We start from the raw sequence: 26101 nt of genomic DNA, 5'->3' as shown, positions 1-26101 counted from the left end.
CAAATACACGAATGGAGAAAACTTCCTATGCCCCATATGTCCCTTACTTTCTTTATTCAACGATGCATTCTTTCCTCTGCTCCTCATTTGAGATATTCAAATATCCTTACATTGTTTACTAAACTCTCCATTGTTTTTTCCCTTTCTGAGCCTCAGTTTGGCTATTTTAACTATCCTATCTTTAGTTTACTAAGCCTATCTTCTGCTGGGTCTAATCTACTTTGGTAAACACATTTACTGAGGAATTATTTACATAAAATAAATTCACCCCTTGCATGATTTGGAGGAAATTTACAATATTGTGTAATTATCAAAACAATCCACTTTTAGAACATGTCCATCACCCCAAAAAGTTCCTTCATACCTCTTTTCAGTTAAGCCACATCTCTTCCAGTCATGGCAACAACTGGTTTGCTTTGTATATCTGCACATTTGTCCTTTCTGGGCATTTCGTATGAATGTAAATCATACAATATGCAGTCTTTTGTAATTGTCTTCTTTCACTTAGCATAAAGTTTTTGAGCTTCATACATGTTGTGCCATGTAACAGTAGTTTGTTCCTTTTTATTGCTGAATAGTATTCCACTATATTGATATAAACACTTCATGTATCCATTCACCAATTAATGAAAATTTGGATTATTTCCATTTTTTTGCTACTACAAAGGCTGCTGCTATGAATATTCACATGCAATTCTTTGTGCGGAATTTTTTTTTTTTTCATTTTTCCTGTGAAATACCTAGGGATGGAATTTCTGAGGTTTATGGTAAATTCATGTTTAACTTTTTAAGAAAGTATCAAACTTTTTTCCAAAATGCTTGTACCATTTTACATTTACACCAGAGAGGCATGAGAGTTCCAGTTTTGTCCATCCTTGTCAACACTTGTTCTTGTCTATCATTTTGATTGTAGCCATTCTAGTAGCACAGAGTAAGCAATCAGTAAATATTGAATGGATAAACAAATATATGTGTTAATAAATTCTGTGAGGCAAGTGTAAACTTGATAAGAAAATTTTACAAGAAAGATTACTTTTATTTAAGACTCTACGTATAAAAACCCAAAATATAATACGACAAATTAGAGGTGTATAAAAAGCATAACATTTATGGTCAAGCAAAATTACTCCAATGCTTCCAGAGTAACCCAACACTTACTAATATTCCTTAGCTAACCTGAGGAGTACATGAATAATATTTTAAAGTGTCCAACACCACCCCTTTTAAAAAATTCATAGTAAGCTAGGCAAAAACTCCATAAAAATATTTGTTAACTTTTCATAGGCAGTGTCAAGAAAATGAGACACAAGTTTTATCAAATAAAAAAGAAACTACAGTATTATGTATGTTCCTTAATCTTAAATAAATCTCCACAGTTCTCTTTCACTCTGAACTCTGATAAACCTAAATTCCAACCTTAAAGTGGACTTCCCACACAAAAAATATTTAATTTTGTCTTACATCCAGCAAATAGTAAACAGCTATAGTTTAGGCAACAAAAAATGTTAGGCTATATTCACTTACTTGAACCACAGCTTTACCATGACAATACTTTTCACAACTACATTTTGAAATGTGTATGTGAATATACTATAATAGAGATTTTAACAAAACCTGGGAATGTTATATACAAACATGTTGGGCGTCCACAAAACCACCTGTAGACTCAATGATGTATTAGAAGGACTCATGGGACACAGACATACTATTATACTCATGGCTACGGTTTATTTACAGTGAAAGGATACAGATTAAAACAGGAGAGGGAAAAGATGGATGGAGGGAAGTCCGGGAGAAGCCAGGCACAAGCTCCAGGTCTCCCCTCCTGGTGGAGTCACGCAGTGACACACAATTTCCCCCACAATGTTGTGTGATTACACTTGTAAACTCTTGCTAACCAGGGAAGCCTTGATGGACAGGGCCTTGCTGGGGGTTAGTCCTGTAGGTATGCAGCACCCACTTAACTGACCTCAACTACTCAGACTCCAGGCCTCCTACCTCAGAGAAAATACAGGCATTTACACAAATCACATTGCTGAGATAGTCTACTCTAGTCAAACTCATACAACATGGCCCAAGGCTTCCAGTATACAAAAACACTCTTACCAGGCAAAATATCCCAAGGGGTCAGAGGTTATCTCCAAGAAGCTGGCTAAGGGACAGTCCAGAGGACAGATTTTTCTTTGGAATGCACAGGATTTTAACAATCCAAGCCTGCTTAGTTAACCCTTTCCTGCCCACTAAACTACATGGATGTTTGGTTTTGTGACTATAAAATATCTTTAATTTTGATGTTGCTACAAAATACATTACAATCTTTCTTCCCTTTAAATTATTCAATTTTCATTGAAACCATCAAATTTTGTGTAACATATCACTATATATTACACGTTACTTAGTAAAACATCAAAACAAAGACTTTAGCAATGTTTAACACTAAGTGCATGCTATTTTTGTTAGAGATTCTACTGAGTTCAAATAATCTAAAAATGTCAAATTATAGAACAAGCAAACCTTCCCTTTTGTCTGAGATTCTTCAAAATTTTATGATATGAAAAAGCAGTAAAAATGACAGGTGCTATGAGAAAGTACTTAGCTGTCTACTAGAAACTAAAAACAAACATCATGAACATTATTCTTTCCCAGAAACATTCCAAATAGAGTCTAGAAAAAGTCAAATCTCTTTGTCATCATTACTAAAATGTTATGGTTTTTTTAATGGACTTTATTTTTTACAGCAGCTTCAGGTTCATAGTAAAATTGGGCAGAAGGTACATAGATTTCCCATACACCCCCTACCCCACACATGCAAAACTTCTCCTCCTTAAACATCTCCCACTGGAGTGATAGGTTTGTTACATTTATGAGCCTACAGTGACACATCATAATCACTCAAGGTCCATTGTTTAATTAGGATTCGCTACTGGTGTTGTACATAATCTGAGTTCAAATGTACAATGACATGTCTCCACCATTATAGCCTCATACAGAATAGATTCACTGCCCTAAGAAGCCCCTGTGCTCCACTCAGTCATCCTCCCTCTCCCCTGACTCCTGGCAATCACTGATCTTTTTGTTGTCTCCACAGTTTTCCTTTCCCAGAATGTCATGTAACTGTAATCACACAGTATGTCGCCTTTTCAGATTGGCTTCTTTCTCTCAGAAATATGCTTTGACGTTTCCTCCAAGTCTTTTCATGGCTTGATAGCTCCTTTCTTTTTAGTACTGAATAATATTCCATTGTCCAGATATACCACAGTTTGTCTATTCACCTGTTGAAAGACATCTTGATTACTTCCCAGTTTTGACAACTATCAATAAAGCTGTTATAAGCCTCTCTGTGCAGGTTTTTGGGTGAACACAGATCTTCAACCCTTTTGGGTAAATACCAATGGAGGTGATTGCTGGATTGTATGGTAAGAGTATGTTTACTTTTATAAGGAACTGCCCAACTTTCTTTGAAAGAGGCTGTGCCATTTTTCATTCCCACTAGCAGTGAATGAGAGTTCCTTTTGCTCCACATCCTCACCAGCATTTGATGCTGTCAATGTTTTGGATTTTTGGCCATTCTAACAGGTATGTAGTAGTATTTCATTGTTGCTTTACTTTGCACTTCCTAATGACATACAATTATTTGCCTTCTTTTCATATGCTTATTTGCCTTCTGCATATCTTCTTTGGTGAGGTGGTCATCTTCTTATTGTTAAGGTTTAACAGGTTTTTGCATATTTTGGATAACAGTCCTTCATCAGATATATCTTCTGCAAATATTTTTCCCCAATCTGTGGAATCTCTTTCTTTGCCATCATTACTTTTAAATATAGGAAAGGAATAATCACTATAATTTGTAACTTATACAACAGTCTACAGAAAAACACAAGAGACTAGTTGAAAAACTCTTAGAAGTTATAAGATATTTCAACTTATAAAACCCACTAGTTTTCTTATTCATCAGTACTCATGAAAAAGGCAAAAAGAAGAAGATGAAGGCGGAGGTCGTTCACGAAGGCAATAAAAGCCTGTAAAAGACCTGGGAATAAATCTTTTCTGAAATGTCCAAGCTCAGAGTGAAGAACAATCCATAATGGAGAACACATTAGAAAGCTGAAGAAGGAAAACATCTGCCAGATTAATGTATTGAAGTATTTAATGTAATAAGTCTGTTTCTGTTTCACATTTAAAGCATTTTTTCAAATATTTCAAACAAAGTATTTGAAATAAACTTCTCACTCTAGAAGAGTGATTATTTATCTGGAAGAGAAAATGTATAAAGCAGAGTAAGTAAACATTTTTAAAAGACTAGTGACATTCCTAATTTACCAAGTAATCAAGGCTAATGAAAAGCACAAGTCTTCAGAAGGAAAGAGCCTACAAAGTGCTAAACCAATAAAAGAAAAACACTTTTATTTGTCAAATGCCAAACTATGCTCATAGCAATGCTAAATGAAACCATATGATGTTGGTGCTTGAACATACATACAGAAAAGTGTACCAGAATAAAGCCACCATACTGAAAGTAAGATATATGTATGTATGCCCACATGCACACCACATACACACACCTTAACATGTGTGTGTATATATACATGAGAGAGAGAGATTCAGTACAGGATAAATGTAGTATTTAAAACAACATAGAAGTGATGGACTATTCAAAAACTGGCCTTGGGAAAATCATTATATAAATGGAGAATAATTGAGTTAAATCCCTAGTTCATATCACATACAAAAATACATTTCAGTTGGTTAAGGATCAAAACATAAAACTCAAAATTGTAAAGCACAAAAAAGCATAAAAGGAAGAAAATACAGGATAAAAATGTAATAATCTAGAGCTAGATGAAATGTTCTAAAAATATGAAATTTTAGAAGTGAAACCTAAAAATTACAAAAAAGAGATGTGCTAATCATATAGAAAAAATTTATTTGGCAAAAGACACAATAGAAGGATTAAAAGATAAACAAATAAAAAAATATAAAACTACTCTAAAATCAATAACAAAATTAAATACGAGACCCTTTAGCAAAGGAAATTAATAGGTAATTAAAAGAAGAAAAATACAAATAGCCAAATTAACATGCATGAACACATTTGGCCTCACTAGTAACAAGGAAATGCAAATTAAAGCCACAATAAGGTAATATCTTATTCTTATTACATTGGTGATAATTATAAAATACCGTAAGATCCCCTGTTGACAAGTATGTGCTGAAATTATTATTCTTTATAAAGTAATGTTGAGAGATAAATTAATACAGTTATTTGGAGGGGAAATCAGCAATTCTCAACAATTACAAAAATATATACATAGCCAGTTCTAGTTCAAGATGACAAATAGCCTTCAAGTTTCCCTTTCTTGCTTGCTAAAAAATCATTAGTATTAAAAGAGGGATATATCTTAAAAGGAATAAATTCACTAAGGCACCGAAAATAATGAAAAGTATTTCAGAAAATCAAATATTAAGAACTTCAGGTAGAAAAAAAGGTTAGTGGAACAAAGTTCCTCATGGACTCCGAGCTCAGGGGGATGGCGCCCTGAGCATGTCAAGGAAAAGCTGAAACAGGGGAGCTCCCTCCTGGAGAACCAGCTCCCTGACTGCCCAAGTGACTGACTGGTGAGCTGGCTGTGGAATTGATGTGGGATCTACCCCTCAATGGCCCCCAACACACACACTTACTGCTCTCAGTCCTGCACTTCCACTGTTAACAGTCACTCTCCAGTTGAAATCGGAGAAATAACTTCTGAAGAAGTAAAGCCAACTGTCAGCGGTGAGGGATGGAGGCTGGGACTCCCGCAGCCATAACTGACGTCTCATCCAAGCTTGACATTTGGGGCTGAAAGCGCATCCTCTCTGATTCCTTGCATTTTGCTCGAAGTATAACTCATCAGAAGGTAACCAAGCACACATAGAGAATGTTCCTCATTCAAAAATGAACCTGGTAATCGTGTAGGAAATCAATTCCTAATGCTTTAGTTAATTAAGCAAGTCTATCACTCCTAAATATGATTCAGGCATCACTGGGAAATTGAGAGAAACCAATAATGAAAGTGTAAAGGATCAACATAAACAAAAGAAAAATTGTCCCAGGAATAATCATAAAAAATTTTACTGAAGAGAAGGAAATGAGAGCAACAACAAAAATCTAATTAGAATTCTCAGGAAGATTTTAAAATATTCCAATCAGAATCAAAATCAGAATAATATGAAAAGGAGGCAACCAGAAGAAAAGAAAGAAGACAAAGATGGGTGGTAGCCATGTTACAGGCTCAAAATATTTCTGTAATTCTCCTTTGGGCATTTAGGGTCTTTTTTTTTTAAAGATTGGCACCTGGGCTAACAACTCTTGCCAATCTTTTTTTTTTTTTTTCTACTTTATCTCCCCCAATCCCCCCTGTACACAGTTGTATCTCTTAGTTGCAGGTTCTCTAGTTGTGGGATGTGGGACGCCCCCTCAACGTGGCCAGATGAGCGGTGCCGTGTCCGCACCCTGGATCCGAACCCTGGGCTGCTGCATCGGAGCACTCGAACTTAACCACTCGGCCATGGAGCCAGCCCCCATTTAGGGTCTTTTGGGTCTGTTTCCCATCCCACTAATGTCAAGCTTGGCCTTCTTTTATGAATTGCTTTTGGCAATAGAATGTGAGTAGAAATGACATCTACCACATCTAAGAAGAAACTTTAATAGATATTGCATGAATCCACCATTATTCTTCTCATACTGCCATGAAAACAGCAGGTCCCAGAAAACTAGTTGTGTCTTCATCCTGGGTCCCCAAGGGAGGAAGACACGTGGTGCAGAGCCACAGCCAGCATGTAACATTGGCCAAAACCAAATTGCTGTTGTGGTAAACTGCCAAAATTTTAGAGATATTTGTTACTACAGCATTATGTAGAGAAAATTTGCCAACATAAACATTTAAATAAAGACTGAGAGAAAAAGCCAAGCAAGTCACCAGAAAATAGGGCCAAAAGATGAAGAGATAAAATGCATGAGTAAAAAAGCTAGAAGTCAACAGAAGATCAGTTCAGAAAGCCCCTATCTCCTGACAGGGCACCAGAGCGAGGCATCAGACAAAGAAAAGGGGCAGGGGCAGGGTTCACATGAAGAACATTTGCTACGGCTGGAGAACGATACAAGTTTTCATATAAAAATCACAAAGCAGCAAGTAGCATTTTCTAAAAGTACTCATCTTCATAAAATTTCAAGGAAAAATTTAGGAGCATAAAATCTTACAGAAAAGAAAAAAACAGAATAATTACCAAGAGCAAAAATAAGATGGAAAACAGCTGCTTAAAACTGGATGCTGGAAGGTAATGAGCTAAGTCTGCAAGTTTTTAGAGAAAACTATTTTTAACACAGAATTCCACCCCAAAGCAAACAGCAACAAAACTTGGGGAAATAGTACAGAAAAAAAAAAAAAAAAAAGGAACGAGACATGGACTCCCAGATCTAACAGACTTAGGGTCTAGATCCAGACTCCAATCCGGGAGTGTAATAAAAAGAATTTGGGGAACACCACCTGCGGAGCAGGCCCAGAAACCGTTCAGTATGTGCTAAACCATTTAACAAATAAGGTGACTAAATACCTGAAATCTATTAACGATATCGGGAAAATGCATTTTTTTCACTTGCCTTTCTTTCAACAAGAAAAGAAAAAACAATTATAAGTCATAGAGAAAAACAATTGTGCAAGAAAAACATGCTCTAAATACAAATATTAAAATTGTATGGTTTGAAAAAAGTTTTGGAATATGAGAAAAATAGTTCATTCATTTTGATACTTAAAACAGCTCTGGCACGAGATTAGTTACCCGAATATATTTTATTCTCTGTGAAGCTGTTCAAAGTACCTTGTTCCAAAGTGAATATTTATTAAAACTTACAATTGCTCCTTGCCTTTAAATATTTTCATTTTTAAAATAACTATAAAATAATTTAGACAAACCAAAATTTTAAAAAATTATATAAAACTTCTATACCCAATATTTACCTTAACAAACTTTTCTGACAGAATTTAGGCTTCCTGTGCACAAGCCTTTCCAAGCTCCTTCCTCTTTTTATTTATTTATTTATTTCTGTTTTTAGGAAGATTAGCCCTGAGCTAACATCTGCCACCAATCCTACTCTTTTTGCTGAGGAAGAATGGCCCTGAGCTAACATCCATGCCCGTCTTCCTCTACTTTATATGTGGGACGCCTACCACAGCATGGCTTGCCAATCGGTGCCATGTCTGCACCTGGGATCCGAACTGGCGAACCCTGGGGCTGCGAACTTAACCACCACCGGGCCGGCCCCTAAGCTCCTTTCTCTTTGCTATATTCTCAGGAGGAACCAATACCATTATTTAGTGTTCATCATTTTTGCATGCTTTTATAGTGCATCACATTTATATTATTCTACAAACAATACATCATAAGGTTAATCACTTTTTAAACTTCATGTAAATAATTCCATACTGTAATATAAATGTGTAAGTTGTTTGCATTCCATATAGTTTTGAGAAATATATATGTTGATATTTGTAGATTATATTCATTCCTTTTAATATCTTCATAATGTTTCTGGTAATAAAAGACCACAAATTATCCATTTTCCTGTTGAGAGGTATTACGATATTTCCAAATTTTATTCACACTAGAATGAAAATTCACGATTATGACTCCTTGTGCGCTTGGGTGAAAATTCCTGCATGACAGTTGTTTTCAATCCAGTGAAATGCAACACCCTCTTTTTATAGCAACTATTTTGTAGCATAACGTTTACTGTCCCAAAAATATTCATGGATAACACAATAAAGCTCTATACATATCTGGATAAGGTAAATAACCATATAAAAGAAAAAATAAAAGTAAAGTAAGTTAAAATAAATAATATGTATTTTAATATGTAAATACTCAGGCACGACCACACTTGAAGATATAATGCAGTAGGGAGATCCTTGCTCCTCTATATAGAATCATCCTGAAAGCATCACGTTGTTGGAAATAAACTGACATTGTAAATATACATTGATACAGGAAGGTAAGTATAGATTATAATTATGTTGTAAATATACATTGATACAGGAAGATTGTATTGGTGATTTAAATGCCATGAGCTGTTTTTACTATTGGTGGTAGTTTCAAAATGATGAACAACAGCATGGTAAATTTCCAAACCACAGAAAATTTACTCCTAGAAAATTCAGGGTATATTAAGTCGTACAAAAATTATGCTTTATTTTTTAATGTAAAATAGAGTTATATTCTAAGCTCAGGTCACTTAACACAGATGTTTCACCTAGGTAAGTGCCCAGAAGGACATTTGAAAGAAAATATAATTGTGGACAAAACAATTCTTTGTTGTATAGGGTTGTTCTGTGTATCTCCGGATGTTTAGTTTTCTTCATCTTGCCCATTACACACAAGTAGCATCTGCCAATCATTGCAGCAACTACCAGTACCCCATACATTTCCAAAACACCTACTAGGTTGAGAATTACTCAGAAATATTCTTAGGAGAACTTCTAAGGATACCCAGGAATTGCTATGTATCTGGGAAAAGATTTGCTACATCATAGGTGACACACAGCTTCACTTTTACCAAGTAACAACATTTCTGCAGAGAAGTTATCCTAATTTAGACACCAACCATGAGGACACGTGAGTCTCCATTTCTCCACATCTTCACCCATATTTAATGTGGGTATAATTTTTAACTTTTGCCAATATGATGTGTATGAAACAATATGCATTTTTAAAATTAATATTTCCATGATTATTTGTCATACTGAGCATTTATCATATTTATCAGCCACTGAATTTTCCTTCTTTGAATATTAAAACATGGTTTAAAGTAGAAAAAATTTGTTAATAATGTAGACACTTACCAGTAGAGAGGTAACCAAATACATTATAGAAAGTATAAAATACTAGACAATTGTTAAAAAGAATGAGATAGAACTACAACTACTGGCATGAACAAATTGGCTAGACACAATGAAGCTAGAAAACAAAGGCCCAGTATTTTATGAAAAATATGAACTCAATTAGGTATGGATACAAATACATATGTAAATGTTAGAAAAAGTCTTGGAGAGACATACTCCAAATGGAAGTAGCGCTGTCCCTTGGCAAGAGATATCTGATTAAGGAGAGTAAAATGACCTTTCAATCTTTTCTCTATATTATTTTAAATTTTCTATGGAGGAGGTAATTGAGCGTCACATTTAAAATTGAAGATAATGAGCAATTAGAATAAAGGGAAATAAGCACTTTGTTAAGGATAACAACAGGGTAAGAGAGGGGAAAACAAGTTTTTCTTTTTAGTTGCTATATATTCACATCCTTATATACATATATGTTGTACATTAACTGCAAGAGTGACCGTACAGCTGCATGTCAGACCACAGGATAAGGAGCAGATGTGAAAAACCCCTCCCCGGTGTGTGTTAGTGCAAGTCACAACTACTCAGTGTCTCAGATTCAAATACAGAAACATAATGTTATAAGACAAACACCCAGAGAAGCTTTTGCATACAGCTGTAATATAATAAAATTATTTTCGAATTTCCCTGTTCAAATCTCTCTCATTTATCCAAGTAAAGTTATTAGCTGTTCAATGTTCTCGGATGCTGCTACTTCTATATTTGTTTCCCTTAAGTCTTCCAAATCCCAGATGATATTTCTGCATACTAAATATGTATTTTTAATGTTAGAGACATATTCCCTTATAGAAGAAAAAAACAAAAATGAGCATAGTTTCATTATTTATTTCCACAATTATTACTATTGTGTTCTTGGCATCTGTCTTAATTGGACCACTTCTTACGCGATCCTTTTGCTCAAGATTGTGTGCTTAGTGAGATGACGCAACATATTTAAAGCCAATTAGTTGGGCTGCAAAATCTCATTCCGGTTTCTTTCACATCATGCACATGTGGCACATTCCGCCTCTCTGTGGCCAACAGTTCGTGAAACTAAAAGCAGGTGGTACAAGTGGTAAACATTTCCTTTTCTAAGAAATTTCAGGAGACATGTAACATTTAATAATGCTACACATTTAATAATGCTATAATATGAAATATACTTCTATTTGTTTGTCGCTAGAACTATCATACTGTCTGTGGGTGGGAAGGGATGTATCTCTTTTCCTTGATCTTGAGGAAAAACTAAAGAAATTATTTTCTCTCCAGTTCTCCCCGTGATGGGCATATCATGTGCAATGATCTGTCAGAAGCTCAATGACAGCAACACTAATAACAATTATAATAATATTTACAAGACACCTCTTATCTGTCAGGCACATTTCTAAGCATGTTGTATGTGTTGACTCCTTTAAACCTCCCCACAAATATCATGATCACTGAAGTATAATGCTCATAACTGAGACAAGTCAGTGCAGCCGTATGCTACATGAATGCATCATCAAGAGTGCTATTTACTCTCTGTGAGGCTGCTCTTTATTTTTCTTTCCCTGATGGATTGTCCAGAGGCTGATTACCTCTGCCTCCAAGACTTTTTTGAACAAGGCGCAGCTAGGGATTTACCCACCCAACAGGAGGAATGCTATTTTGTGAGATTCCTGAACAGCTTAAGTAGAAGAGACAGTATGTAATTTGTATCTTTGAATGGGAGTTTGTGAAATTCTTAGCTGAGACAATTGTGAAAATAAAACATTGTAGCTCTTCTTACCGCTCAAAAGGAAACTTGCTCTATTTCCCTCTGGCGCTCCCTGCTCCCTGGAAAGTAAGCATGATCTAAAAGCTGACCCTTTTCTAACATAAAACTTGGCTAAACACTCTAGCCAGTCCTGTGTCAACATTACCCTCATAACATTTTCAGGAAGAATTTCACTTAAATCCCTACCCATGTCCTCTAACATTATTATGTAGGAGTCCGGGGATGGCTACACCCCCACGCTTCAGCCAACACTCATATGGTACAAATATTATTATTTTAGAATTTATAGTCTACCCTGTCCACTCATAATTTCAAGCAGAATGATTTCTGTGGAAAGAAGAGAAATTGAGTACATATGGTAATCTTAGATTTTTTAGCCCTCACTAATATTGGCCAAAGTTATATTTATACTTTATCAGAAAATAATTTTATTTCATCACAGTGGGAAAGCTGAGAATAAAAATATTTTTCTTCATGACAAACCCCATTATTATAGAGAAACAAACTGCACTACAGGGAATTATTAGAAAGCAGATGTGAATGTGCACCTCCATTTATTTCTTCTTTGTCAATAAGATTATCATTTTCTGCTCCAACTGAGCTGTCAAATAGAAAATATTTTCATTAAAACAGAGTGAGTCTTGTAGACATTTCTCTCCTAATAGGATCCGCTACCTTATTTATTTTATAATTTTCCTAATGAACCCATCCTTCTTAACCAGGAATCTTAGACAAATAAGTTGATTCAAACTCAAGATAAACAGCAGCTGATAATTGATTTGCTGCGCTGGGAATTACTTTGCATTCCATCACAGATATCTCACTGGTTCAGAGAGATGCAGACCGTTGCCAACGCCAGGTATGAGCAGTTTCTCTTCTTGTGGCCAGGGGTGGAACATGGGTACATAAAGTCCCACTAACTTTTAAATTTAATTTCAATAATGAGAGAATAAGGGGAATATTCTGTTGGATTGTTTAGCAATACTGTTTTTGGTCCATGGAGTTCACTTCTTGAAACAATTTGAGTTCAGCTGACACAGAGTAACTATTGCAGTGTCCGATATCCTGAATAAGTTGTTTGAACTACTGTAGATTGCTGGAATATCATTTAGGGCAACGTGCCATTTACTTAGATGGGAAACAAATAATAATCCTACATTCATCAATTTATTCGATAGCAGTAATCCACCGATTTCTGAGGCCTGACCAAAAGGCAGCAGCGGAAATGTTCAATGGGGTTTCTCACCTTACCAGTGGCACAAAAACATTCATGCTTCAGGCTGTTGATCAGCTTCCATATTAGCCAAAAATAAATGAAGAATGGAGCAATACTTTAAACATGTGAAGAGTCATATTTATGCAATATTCTTCATCTCAATAAAAATGGGGTGTGGAAGATGGTTCAGACTTCCTCTTATCACACTGAAAAACTCGTTATTTTCTCAACTAATCTCCATTTTACAATTCTAAACCTGACGTTATCACACTTTGCCAAAGATAACTATGCATGGAGATGATTTCCAGATTATAACTTGTAAAACCTCTATCCTGGATTCCACTGCATCTTCCAAAGGAGGCGTATCCATTCCCGAGTTCAGCTCTTACCTCTGAGTTAGGTCTCTCCTCCTCTGCCCCTAAAACAGCTCTGTTCCAGTCTTCCCCGTATCAGTTAGGATTAGCATCTTCTAGTTGCTTGTAACTTACCTCTTTTCCCTTATCCTGAGATACAGTTAGCCAGCATACCTTTCTGAGCCACTGTTTCCAATATGTATTGAATGTATTTCTTCCTCTCATTCCTCTTTCTGCCTCTTTTGTCTTTAATTCTGAAAGAAAAAAACGCTAAAATGCCAACTGTGTTTCTGTAATATAACTCTGAAGGTAGAATGACGGAACTAGAGTTAGAGAATAAAATGGCTTTTGCAGTAATCTGAGCAAAATGTAATAAGATCTTAGCATGTGAAATCGAAAAAGAATAGAGGATAGTTCAGAAGAATAAGCAGATTTGGGTAGCTTGATTAGCGAATGGCAAGGAGAAGTATCATTTATTAATGACATCTAGGCAGAAGCTATCACGTCATAATCAGCCCAAAGAATGTTGTGTTGTGCATGCAGCATCAGATTTGTTTTAAATAACTGTTGGAATTGCTAGGAAAGTCCCCGACTTTAAATCACAATGGAAACAGACAAGGCATCTGAGTACGATGACTTGTCTTGTCCTCAAATCATTCAGTCTTCACTAGAGCAGGTGTGTGATTTTTCTGTATTTGGAGCAGTAGAAAGGCATTTCACTGTGACATCTTCGTAACTCATCTTCTGAACTTTAATGGCCTTCGAGATTGTTTTATAAGATAAAGGTCTTTGTTTTAAAAGTCCATTTTGAAATGAAATACTAAAAGCTTGACATCTTAAAAGTGACTTGCCAGTATTGATTACAGAACCGGATCTGTAGATTTTGGAAGACACTTCATAATTTGACAATGCCTAAATAAGTACTGTCCAATAAATCTTCAAGCCTGTGTTTTCTCCCTTCGATCCTTTTATAATAAAGGATAAAAATCAAGTAATCTCTATTAAAAAATACATTTGAAAATATTCAACACCCATTTGTGATGCAAAGTGTCAGAAAACTAGGAATGAGCGGGACATTTTGATAAAAGACATTTACGAAAAACACACAAATCTTATATGTTAGTTTTCACTATCCGTAATGGGAAAAGATTGAATGTTTTCCATCTAAATTCAGGAAGAAGGCAAGGAAGTCCCATTTCACCATGTTCTGTCAAGAGAAGCTGAAAGTCCAAAATGCAATAAAGCAATTAAAAAAAATAAAAGGCATGAATATCAAAAACAGAAGTAAAACTCTATTTGTAGATGACTAATTATTTACATAGAAAATTCTAAATAATACATGACAAAAAACTAAATCTAAAAATGAATTTACCATGGACGCAGGGTAAAAAATCAACATACGAAGTCAAATGTATCTCTCTTTTCTAACGCCAAGCAATTGGAAACAAAATGTGAAAAATTAATGTAAAATAATATCAAAAATAAAATATTTAATAACAATTTTAACAAAAGATATATAGAAAGCTCTAACTTAAAACTAAAAAGCACTGCTGGGAGAAGTTAAAGACAAATAAATAGAGAGATATTCCATGTTTATTGATTAGAAGACAATATTATTAGGACGTCAAATCAATCTATATGTTTAATGTAGATCCATTCCGAGTCCGTTTTTTCATTGACACGTTTATTCCAAAAGTTACATAGAGGGGCTGGCCCCGTGGCCGAGTGGTTAAGTTAGCGCGCTCCGCTGCAGGCGGCCCAGTGTTTCGTTGGTTCGAATCCTGGGCGCGGACATGGCACTGCTCATCAAACCACGCTGAGGCAGCATCCCACATGCCACAACTAGAAGGACCCACAACTAAGAATATGCAACTATGTACCTGGGGGCTTTGGGAAGAAAAAGGAAAAAAATAAAATCTTAAAAAAAAAAAAAAGTTACATAGAAATGCTAAAAACCGAGAATGATTGAAACAATTTTTATGGTCCAGGAATGCAACTGAAGCTTACTTCTCACAGACCTACAGTAATCAAGACAGTGTCGTATCAAATACAAAGAGACAAACAGATCAATGGAACAGAATAGAGTCCACAAGTAGATTCATACAAATAAAGTCAATGGGTTTCAACAAAAGCCCTAAGACAATTTAACAGGGGAAAGAATGCTATTTCAACAAATGATGCTGTAATAACTGAATCGCTGTATGGAAAAAAATGATCCTTGAACACTACCACTAAAATAGAAAAACTATAAAGTTTTATAAGAAAACGTGGGAGAAAATCTTCAAGAACTTGGGGGTGGGCAAAGATTTCTTAGAGAGGATACAGAAAACATTAACCATAAAAGAAAAAGATGATAAATTGGATTCATTAAAATTTAAATCATCTACTTACCATTAAGAAAAGAAATTATTCACAATACATATAGACATGACAAAGGAATTGTTTCCAAAATTTCTAACACAACAATAATAAAAAAGAGAAATCAACAATACCAAAGGCACATTTCATGAAAGAAATAATTGATAAGCTGGACTTCATTAAAATTAAAATCTCTTTTCTCTGGAAAACATTATTTAAACCATAGACAGTGAGAAAATATTTGCAAAAGATACGGCTGATAAAGGACTATTATCTAAAATATATAAAGAACTCTTAAAACTCAAACCATCAAGAAACAAACAATCCTATTAAAACATGGATTGAAGACCTTCACAGACACCTCACCAAAGAAGATGTACAGATGGCAAATAAGCATTTCAAAGCAAGATCGGCATCATATGTCATCAGGGAAACGCAAATTAAAATAACAATGAGATAGCACTAGACACCCATTAGAACGACCAAAATCCAAAACACTGACATCAAATTCTGGCTGGGAAATGGAACAGCAGGAACTCTTGCTGATGGGAATGCAAAACGGTACAGCCAGTTTGGAAGACAGTCCAGTAGTTTCTTACAACACTAAACACGCTCTTACCGTTTGATCCAGCAATCACACTCCTTGGTATTTACCCAAAAGAACTGAAAACTTATGTCCACACAAAAACCTATACATGGATGTTTGTAGCAGTGTCATTCATAATTGCCAAAACTTGGAAGCAAACAAGATCTCCTTCACTAGTTGAATGGATAATTAAACTACTGCACATCCAGACAATGAAATACCATTCAGCACTAAAAGAAATGAGCTACTAAGCCATGAAAACACATGGAAGAACCTTCAAAATATATTACTAAACAAAAGAAGCCAATCTGAAAAGGCTCCATACTATTCGATTCCAACTATATGACATTCTGGAAAAGGCTAAACTATGGAGACAGTAAACGACAAGGGGTTGCCAGGGGTCAGGGGGAAGGATGAATAGCTGGAGCACAGAGGACTTTTAAGACACTGAAAATGCTCTGTATGATATTATAATGGTGGATCATGTCCTGATACGTTTTTGAAACCCACAGAAGGTACAAAACCAAGAGTGAACCATAATGTAAACCATGGACTTTGGTGAGTATGACGTGTCACTGTAGGTCCATCAATTATAACAAGTGCCCCACTCTGGTGAGTGACGTAGATAATGAGGAAGGCTATGCATGTATGCAGAGGGGGTGTACGGGAAATCCATGTACCTCCCTTTCAATTTTGCTGTAAACCTAAAAGTGCTCTAAAAAATTATAAGTATGGGCATCAACTGGAAAGAGTCATGAAGAAACTTTCTGAAAGATGGAAAATGTCTATATCTTCATGATCATTTAATTGTACATTTAAGATCTATGTATTTATCTACATGTAACTTTAAACTCAAATGAATTATTGAAATAAGAAAGTACACTAGAAGCAGAAAAAATATTTCCAATCCTCATAAGTGACATATAAGTGGATATAATCTTATACACAATCTCTTTGTCATTTAGGTTTTGTTGGTTTAATATAAGTGGTGGAGTTCATCTTTGGGACACAGCCTTGTGGGGTGTAAACCAGTGAAAACATTTGAACCTGATATCATAACAGGAGAGAGGTCAGGAAGGAGTCACAGGAAAGTCTCCAATGATGTCTCTCATATTTTGGCCACTAGCCTTCTTTTGCACAAATGAGGAAACTTTTTGAGTTCAAACTCCAAACAGTCATAGGTGATTTGAGCCAATAGTGTTCTAGAATTCTTTCATCACCAGAGAAAACAGTGAACTCAGCTGCCTTCGTGAAAGAATGTTAATTTTCACCAAGATAATGTAAGTGGAATCTATGAGGACACTCACTTGAGAATGATCTTCAGCTGTGCGCATCAATCCTGGATAAGGAGAAATGGTGCCAAGAGCGTGTTTTGAGCAAGTGTAAATGCAGAGACAAAGATTAAAACAGGAGGAGGAAATAAGAACGACCACAGCAGAAGAGAACCTGGGGCTGAGCTTTTCTTCCTGGAATCCCGGCTGTTGGTGGTGCAAAAGTAGCTCCTCTTACACTGAGCCTACTGCACACTGCACCTGAAAATTATATGCTGAAGATTTCATAATGTCCCTCAATCTAGGCCCCTGAAAGAATGCAGACAAGGCCTTCCCACTGACATTTTCATGCTTCCATTGTTGTGGGGGCAAGAAATACACTTGTAATATGCTTGAGCCAGAATTCTCTTTGGCGTTTCTTTTTTATAGCATTTATCCGACCAAGAAAGAGGAAGTCATGGGATGCAAAAAAAAAAAAAAGAAAAAAACGAAAGAAAGAAAAAGAGAAAAGCAGCCAAGGGGCTGGCCCGGTGGCGCAGCAGTTAAGTGCACACGTTCCACTTCAGAGGCCTGGGGTTCGCCAGTTCTGATCCCGGGTGAGGACATGGCACCGCGTGGCAAGCCATGCTGTGGTAGGTGTCGCACATATAAAGTAGAGGAAGATAGGCACAGATGCTAGCTCAGGGCCAGTCTTCCTCAGCAAAAAAAAGAGGAGGATTGGAAGCAGATGTTAGTTCAGGACTTATCTTCCTCAAAAACAGAAAAATCTCTCCCATTCTCGAAAAATATTTACTGCCCATGGTCTACAGAAAGCCCAGAAACTGTAAATCTGAGCATTTCATAGGTCATATGCTGCCATTAAGCCTGGGCTCGTTAAATGAAATTCCTCAGTCCTGCTTAAGTATTGGCCTGGGATTGTGGTCAGAGAGATACACTTTTTTCTATGATAAAGAATGGGAGCCCAAAGGTGACATGTACCTGTGGACAGATCTCAGCTCAATTTTACGACAATGTTTCAGGGCAGTAGAACTGTTTAATACCAGAAGAGATTGTCTCCTGATATAAGAAAATTTAAATACAATTGAATGACACTGTGCATGGAATAATGAAAAATGTCGTCTTGCTTTATGAGAGAAATTGAATTAGATTAACTGGATTTATTTCTAATTAAAAGCCTCTGAAACTGTTGGTAAAACCTCAAAAATTCAAACTTCCTCTTTGAGAGTTTAAGAAAATAATAAACTAGTCTCTTCATAATGCTTCCAATATGAAGTGTTCTCATTTTCAACACCCTATTCTGAGATTACTTAATTCAAACACAAAGAAAAGAAAAGAAAGCATCAGAATTCGCAAGACGCTGTGATGTGTGTGATAATATGTTATCTGCAGGATTTGAGCTCTTTGAAGATAAGCTTCTGAATAATGTCACGACATTATTATTATAGTTAGAATATAAATACAGGTTTAGCATCTTGTCAAGATGATACAACTTTGAAAAGAGTACAAAGTGAGAAATTCACATGTGTAATTTTAAAGGAAGCAAGCAAGATTCGAAAGATTACATCCAACAAAAGATACTGTATTTTATCAATATATAGCGTTTTCATGGAAATAAATTATACATAATTACATAAGTTAATTTAAAATTTAGGTTTATTTGCCCTTTATTTTATGTGAGGGAGTGTTTTAATTGCTTCTGATGACCTTAATTGGAATGAATTGCATAATTGACTTATCTACATTTAGATCAATATTAGTATTTAAACTGAACATTTTGGTAACATTTACTTTTAAGGTAAAAATTGGTGATAATTTATAAATCCCTAATTACTTAGTTAGTTAAACATCATCTTAAAATAAAAGCACAATAAAATTTTAGCATTATTGTCTTTAAAGCAAAGTTATATTTTCCCAGAGCGTAGTGCTCTAATGTAAGTCATTTGGTTGAACCCTCAAAAATAAACAGTTGCTTAATTACCCAAGGCACAGAATCCACACTACAATTTTAAAACATCGAAATGAGAAAGGTAATTAGTCTCTTGGATATAATTAGTCTGTCTACTAAGAATTGGGCCAAATTGTCATTTAGTCCTTTCTACAATTCAGAAGCCAATTTTAATTATACAAAAACATATGGTTCTAGCTTGTGGACATAGCATCTAAAAATAAGTTAAATCTTCATATTTACTCTGGACTTTGGAAAACACAAGACAAATGGAAAGGAAGTCTGTACTCCAAATTAGACACCCATGGCAAAACTTCAGAGTTGTTTATACTTCTTTTACAAAATAGATGGGGCTCAGGAGCCATAGAGTGCTTCAGAAAGCAGGTATAGTTTATTTATATGTCCTTTCACTTAAAAATATCAAGCACAGGGCTGGCCCAGTGGCGCAGCGGTTAAGTTCGCATGTTCTGCTTCTCAGTGGCCCAGGTTTCGCCGGTTCGGATCTCGGGTGCGGACATGGCACCGCTTGGCACGCCATCCTGTGGTAGGCGTCCCACATATAAAGTAGAGGAAGATGGGCATGATGTTAGCTCAGGGCCAGGCTTCCTCAGCAAAAAGAGGAGGACTGCCAGTAGTTAGCTCAGGGCTAATCTTCCTCAAAACAAAAAGAAAAAGGGGAAAAAATATCAAGCACAGAGTTACTGAAAATGAATATAGAGCAAAAGACAGAAACATTAAGAATTTTCACAGTAAGCTTTAGAGCAAAGAGAATGTTTTTAGCAGCAGAAATGGATCATTTCACCAAATATCTGCTCATCAAATAAATGTATCACCAAATGATCAACTCAACAAAAGATTTGTTCATTACCTTTACTTAATTTAGTAAGTAAAGTAATTTAGTTTCTTTTAAGAATTTTTTTTTGTCTTTTGAGGAAGATTAGCCCTGAGCTAACACCTGCCAATCCTCCTCTTTTTGCTGAGGAAGACTGGCCCTGAGCTAACATCCATGCCCATCTTCCTCTGCTTTATTTGTGGGACACCTACCACAGCATGGCTTGACAAGTGGTACCATGTCCGCACCCGGGATCTGAACCAGCGAACCCCAAGCCTCAGAAGTGGAACATGTGCACTTAATCGCTACACCACCGGTCTGGCCCTCTTTTAAGAATTTATAAATTTCACACTAATTCATATTTTTTAATAGCTTTTAAAGGTCTCTGCAAAGTTTTCAATGTTTTCACAGCAGCAGTTTAAGAAATGTTCCATTTGTAAAATGCCAAGAGCTAAAGGTAAGTTTCCTGTCAATTTATTTGGTATTCATAAAAGCCTGTTTTTCCCTTGTAGGTGAAATTTAAGCATCACCTTGTAGAAGTTCCAATTTTTGCTAATCTATTTTGAGTGCTTTGCTGTTTTGTGAGCCATGTATCATGATCAGGGTACTTTCTCCAATCTTTCAAATAATCTGTCCATCTGCTTTTTATCATTTTATATCATTCAAAAGTAAAAATTTACCGCACTTAGTTTATTTCTTATATATAACTAGACCTTTAACTTTTTAAAGAATTCCTAAGCAATGGTTTCCTTCACCTTTTTGCGCACATGACTCACGTATATAAACTTGGCGTACAAATTATTTTGTCAATTTAGTCAATCCAGGAATCCTTTCTAGGAGAACCCTAAGGAAAAAACACAGTAAAAATGGCAGGAGATGCATAACAAAACAAACTTTATCGAGCCTGAAGAGAAGATGTAAACAAATGCAGGTCATATTCCTTTCCTGACTGGGAAAAAGAAATACAAAAATTACTTCTCCTTGTGTTAATCAGGCCATAATGTGAAAAGTAACATAATATGAAATCAAACTGGCATTACAGATGAAGATATTTATCAGCTCATATAACTGGAAGTCCAGAAGAAAATTGAAATTCAAGGTTGGTTTATCTTGACTTAAGTCCAAAATCTCAGTGTACTTTTCCATCTTTTTGTTCTGCCCTGCATGTTGTTAACTTCGTTCTGAGGTTAGTTTTTCCCACAGTGCAAGTTATAGAAGCTCGCTGAGCTACCGGCTTCCTTGTCCACACTGGGCTGGAGGGAGGAGAGGCATGCCTTTCACAAACTTCACACAAAAATCTTGAAATACGTTCTAATGGGTCAAGCTTATTGCTCAACTCCTACCTAATCAATATGGTGAAGAAAATGCCAGATGCTGATTAACTTCAGCCAATAAAGAGCTACCTTTGGAATCTAAACCAAACGTCATGGCTACTATCCAAGGATGATAAAAGAAGTGACATTGGGAATGGAAACAAACTATCCTCCATACTTTCCAAGTCACTTATAATTCAGTGTATATCCATTGAAAAACACAAGTGGATTTGGGGGACTGGACAAACTTATTCTAATGTTCATCTAAAGAAAAATCCCTAAATTCAAATGCTTGTAAGGTCCAAGTAGTTAACCTGAACAACAAAACCAAGTCAAATGAAAGGGCGTTCACCATATGCAATGATTAGGGTAAACCTATAATTTGCTTTCTTATCCAGCACACTTATAAGAATAAAAGGAGGCACCATTAATTATTATTCCAGGCAAGCGTTATAACCCAGACTATTCCAGACAAACTAGGACATACATGATATCATTCTCTCCCAAGAGCGCTGCCTCCCAGTTGCTCGCAATTATTGAAATATAGAAAATAGTCTCTGTATCACTGGATCTTCTGATATTTCAGGAGAAATAAGTAATCCAGTTTTTATGTAAAATATCCTGATTTTTAATTTAAAAATGTATTTAATTTAAAATATCTAGAAAAATATTTTTGTCTTGTATCCTCTGTTCTAGGAAGTAAATGGGTAAAAATAGCTTTTTTATTCAAAGAAAAAGGCCCAAAATATTTTTTTTTGGTATATTGCCACATATTCAAACACACAGAGAAACTGCAGTAACTAAAGCAGTATGGTGCTGATGTAAGAATCAGGTGATAAATCAACAAATTAGAACACCCAAATCAGAAACAGAGCCAACGATATGTAAGCATTCAGTACCTGCAGTATATAAAAGTCATTCCTCAAATACATTTCTTTCTCGTCTCCATCTCCGAGCTGCACTTTTAATCTGCTCATGCTCCTCTTCAATCTGTTCTACACACTAAGGCTAGAGTTTTAAAAGTGGCAAATCTGAACTCATTATTCCTTTCTTAAAGCGTATCAACAACTTCTCATCATTTTTAGAAGAAAGACAAAATTTCATAATGCCTTTAATGAAATTTACAGCCTGGTTCTTACCTGCCGTTGCACTTCAACTTGCCCATGCTCCAGCTCACCAGTCCTTGGAATTTGTTTTCCAAGGTGGTAAGTTTGAGATCCTTAATATATATATATAAATTGGAGAAATTGAATAAATAGTATTACATGCAAGTCTCAAGTTCAAGAAAGAGTATTAACCTAGATGTACAAACTTGGAAGTCACCAGTGTTTTATGTGCCTAAATCAACGAGATGAAATGAGTTTACTTAGGGACATAGATAGAGGAAAATAAATCAAAGGTCTGATCACTGGGGCATCTAGCGTTTAAGGTTGGAAAAATAAAAGAGAAGCAGCAGAAGAACATGAGATGAATTTGCCAGTGAAGCAGAGAAGAAACCAGGAGAATGTGCCATTTCCAGGAAAGAGGTAAAAAGGTAAGGAGTTCCATCCAGTGTAGACATCAAGAGAAAGACGTAAAGCTATGGAGATTATAAATGAAGAAGCAGAACTGTCATGTGCACAAAGCATATTACAGTCTAAATAGAAAGCCCAATGGAATCTAAAATCTTTATAATTTACAAGAGAATTTAGCAACTTTGATAAACAAACAATATTTTTCTATCTGCAACAAGAAAATTAGAAAGCGGAATTTTTAAAAGAATTTCGTTTTCCATAGCAACTCTTTTTCTCTCTCAATCTCAATTCAACCGACTCTCTCAACCCAGTCTCTCTCTCACTTCACATGCATGTTTGTGTATGTATGCGTGTGTGATGAATGGCTCACAGACATATCTCTACTATAAGGCGAGCACGATCCTCATGGAAAAAATTACAGAATTTTATTGAAATTACTACATACATAAAAATATATGTCTATTATCATATTGATGTAGAAACTTTAATATCTTATAGATAGCTTAACATTTGTAACACCAGCTTTGTGAAAGTATTAAACAAATATGCTTTAAGAATAGATATAGATCATAGAAATGTGAATACGGAATTTTAATATATGACAGGAGTGGCATTTCATATCAGAAAAGGATACAGGATTTAATAAATTTTACTGTGATAATATCAATGATGGGATTGGTTCCTACTGGCTCTTATATGAAACAAAACCAAAAATCAGTTCCATATGTTAAGCACAAATATGTAAAAATAAACATTTTAGAACTCTTATTTTATTCTCTCACAATGGTTTAAAATACATTAAAAGTTTTTAAAAAGTACATAAAAGATTGCTAAATTTGTGTGCATTCATGTTGTCATTAGCTACCTGCCCCATTTGCTTAAAGAGTGACTTTGGCTTAAAGAGTTGCTTGTTGCTTACCTGCTTAGAAAAGAACAGTCCTGGGGCCGGTCCGGTGGTGCAGCGGTTAAGTGCGCACACTTCGCTTTGGTAGCCTGGGGTTCGCTGGCCCAGGTCCCAGGTGCAGACATGGCACCGCTTGGCAAGCCATGCTGTGGTAGGTGTCCCACATGTAAAGTAGGGGAATATGGGCACAGATGTTAGCTCAGGGCCAGTCTTCCTCAGCAAAAAGAGGAGGATTGGCAGCAGATGTCAGCTCAGGTCTAATTTTCCTTAAAAAAAAAAAAAAAAAAAAGTCCCGTCAGCAGTTAGCAGTTCCTTAAAGCAGTTGGGAAGTCCTTAAAACAACTTTCTATAACTAGCACTTCGTTTTGAAGTTACGCTTGCTTATAGAAACTAAGGCAGCACATTGAGACACAACATTGCCAGATGGAAAAACCACAGAACTGGCCCAAACCAGAAAGATCCAAGATGGCAATGGGGTGCTGGGCGCAAAAGGATGCCTCTTGCAAGAAAGGAGATCTGCGCATGCCCCAAGATAAAGCTTCCTCTCTCCATATTCACCCCTACCCCAAATAAAAGGCAGCTGCTTCCCCTGCTCAGGGAGCCACAGCTTGGTGTAGTTATTCCCTGCTGTCTCTCTTTTCTTCGCTGTGTGCAGCAAAGAAAATTTGTGCTTTGTGTGAAAACTACTTCTGGTGTAGTTTGGTTTAAATCACCAAGAAGGGGATGCACGTTTGGTTCAGGGACAATATTTAGACTACTATTCTATAAAACATATTAGAAGAAAAAAAAGATCACAAACTAGGAAACAATATAGAGAGGGCATGTAAGCAATAAAGTGTTAGTATGCTAAGTACATACAGAAAAAGACAAAAAACTTCGTGGGGTAAAATGACAAAAGGTATAAATGGCTCATTCATAAAGGAGGACAGGCTAGTGATCAATAAATACATGAGAAGGTATCAAAGCTCACTAGTAACACCTGAATAAGAGTCCATTTCACTCTCATTAGTTTAGCAGAAATTGAAAAGATTATCAGTATCAGGTGTCATGAACTGTGTCAAGTAATGGAAACCACCAACTAATGCCACTAGGGATATTAATTACATAAAACCAATCTGGAGAATAATTTGGCCCTATTTTGTATAGTTAAAGCATATTTACCCTAAGACTCAATAATTTTACACTTAGTATAAACTTTAGAGAAACTCTTGTGCAGATAACACAAGGAAACATAAAGAAGATTGTTATCAGAAGTTCTGGTAGTAAAATCAAAAAAAATGGAAGTAGCCTAAACGTCCGTTGACACAAATGTATATCACACTATATTCATGCGATGGAATCTTGCACAGGAGATGAACCAAAGATAATTTGCCAACATACATAAATCTCAAAACTATAAAGTTGAATTTTTAATAAAGCAAATTGCAGAATAAAGCCACATAAATTAAAATGTTATCCAAATAACATATTCGTAAGGCATGGGAATAATAAAAAGCAAATGCAGAGTTGCACTTGGGAAGAAATGTATGAGACATTGCAACTCTGTTTTAGATCATATGCATGGGATGGGTACAGAGAGCTTTTGCTATTATTCACACATTTATATAGATTGAATATTTTGTAGTAAATTTTAAAAGAGACTTTAGATTAAAAAGTAACCTCGAGGAGGAGACTCCAGTTGGGAGTGCCTGAGGTACTAGATAGGTCAGCAAGATGATGCTTCAGACGGAAGGAACAGGAGACTCAAGACCAAAGACAGGGTGACATGAGCATCCTGGTGGGAAATCATTAGATTAAATCATAAGCGCAGGGAGCTGAGAAAAGCAGGCAGAATGGAACTGTTTCTATTTAGTGACACAGGAGACTCAGAGAAGTGACAACATGGAGGGACTTGTTGGCAGGTAGCCCTCTTGTTCTGTATACGTCCAAAATCGGGATCAAGTTTTGTAAGGCTCTTCTGCTACCACAGTGGAGAGCGGTCACAGGATGGAGAGCATTAAGAAATTCTACCTGGATCTACCCTTTGGAAATAACTTCAGTGCGCTTTCTAAAACTGAAATGCATTCATTTGCAAGGTAGATTGTTTCACAGCTATTCCTTTTCACAGATTTTTATATACTTCAGAGAAGAATCTGTGTGTATACA

The sequence above is a fragment of the Equus quagga genome, chromosome 8 (genome assembly GCF_021613505.1).
Source record: "Equus quagga isolate Etosha38 chromosome 8, UCLA_HA_Equagga_1.0, whole genome shotgun sequence".
Classification (NCBI taxonomy): Eukaryota; Metazoa; Chordata; class Mammalia; order Perissodactyla; family Equidae; genus Equus; species Equus quagga.
This window is presented reverse-complemented; position numbering follows the sequence as displayed.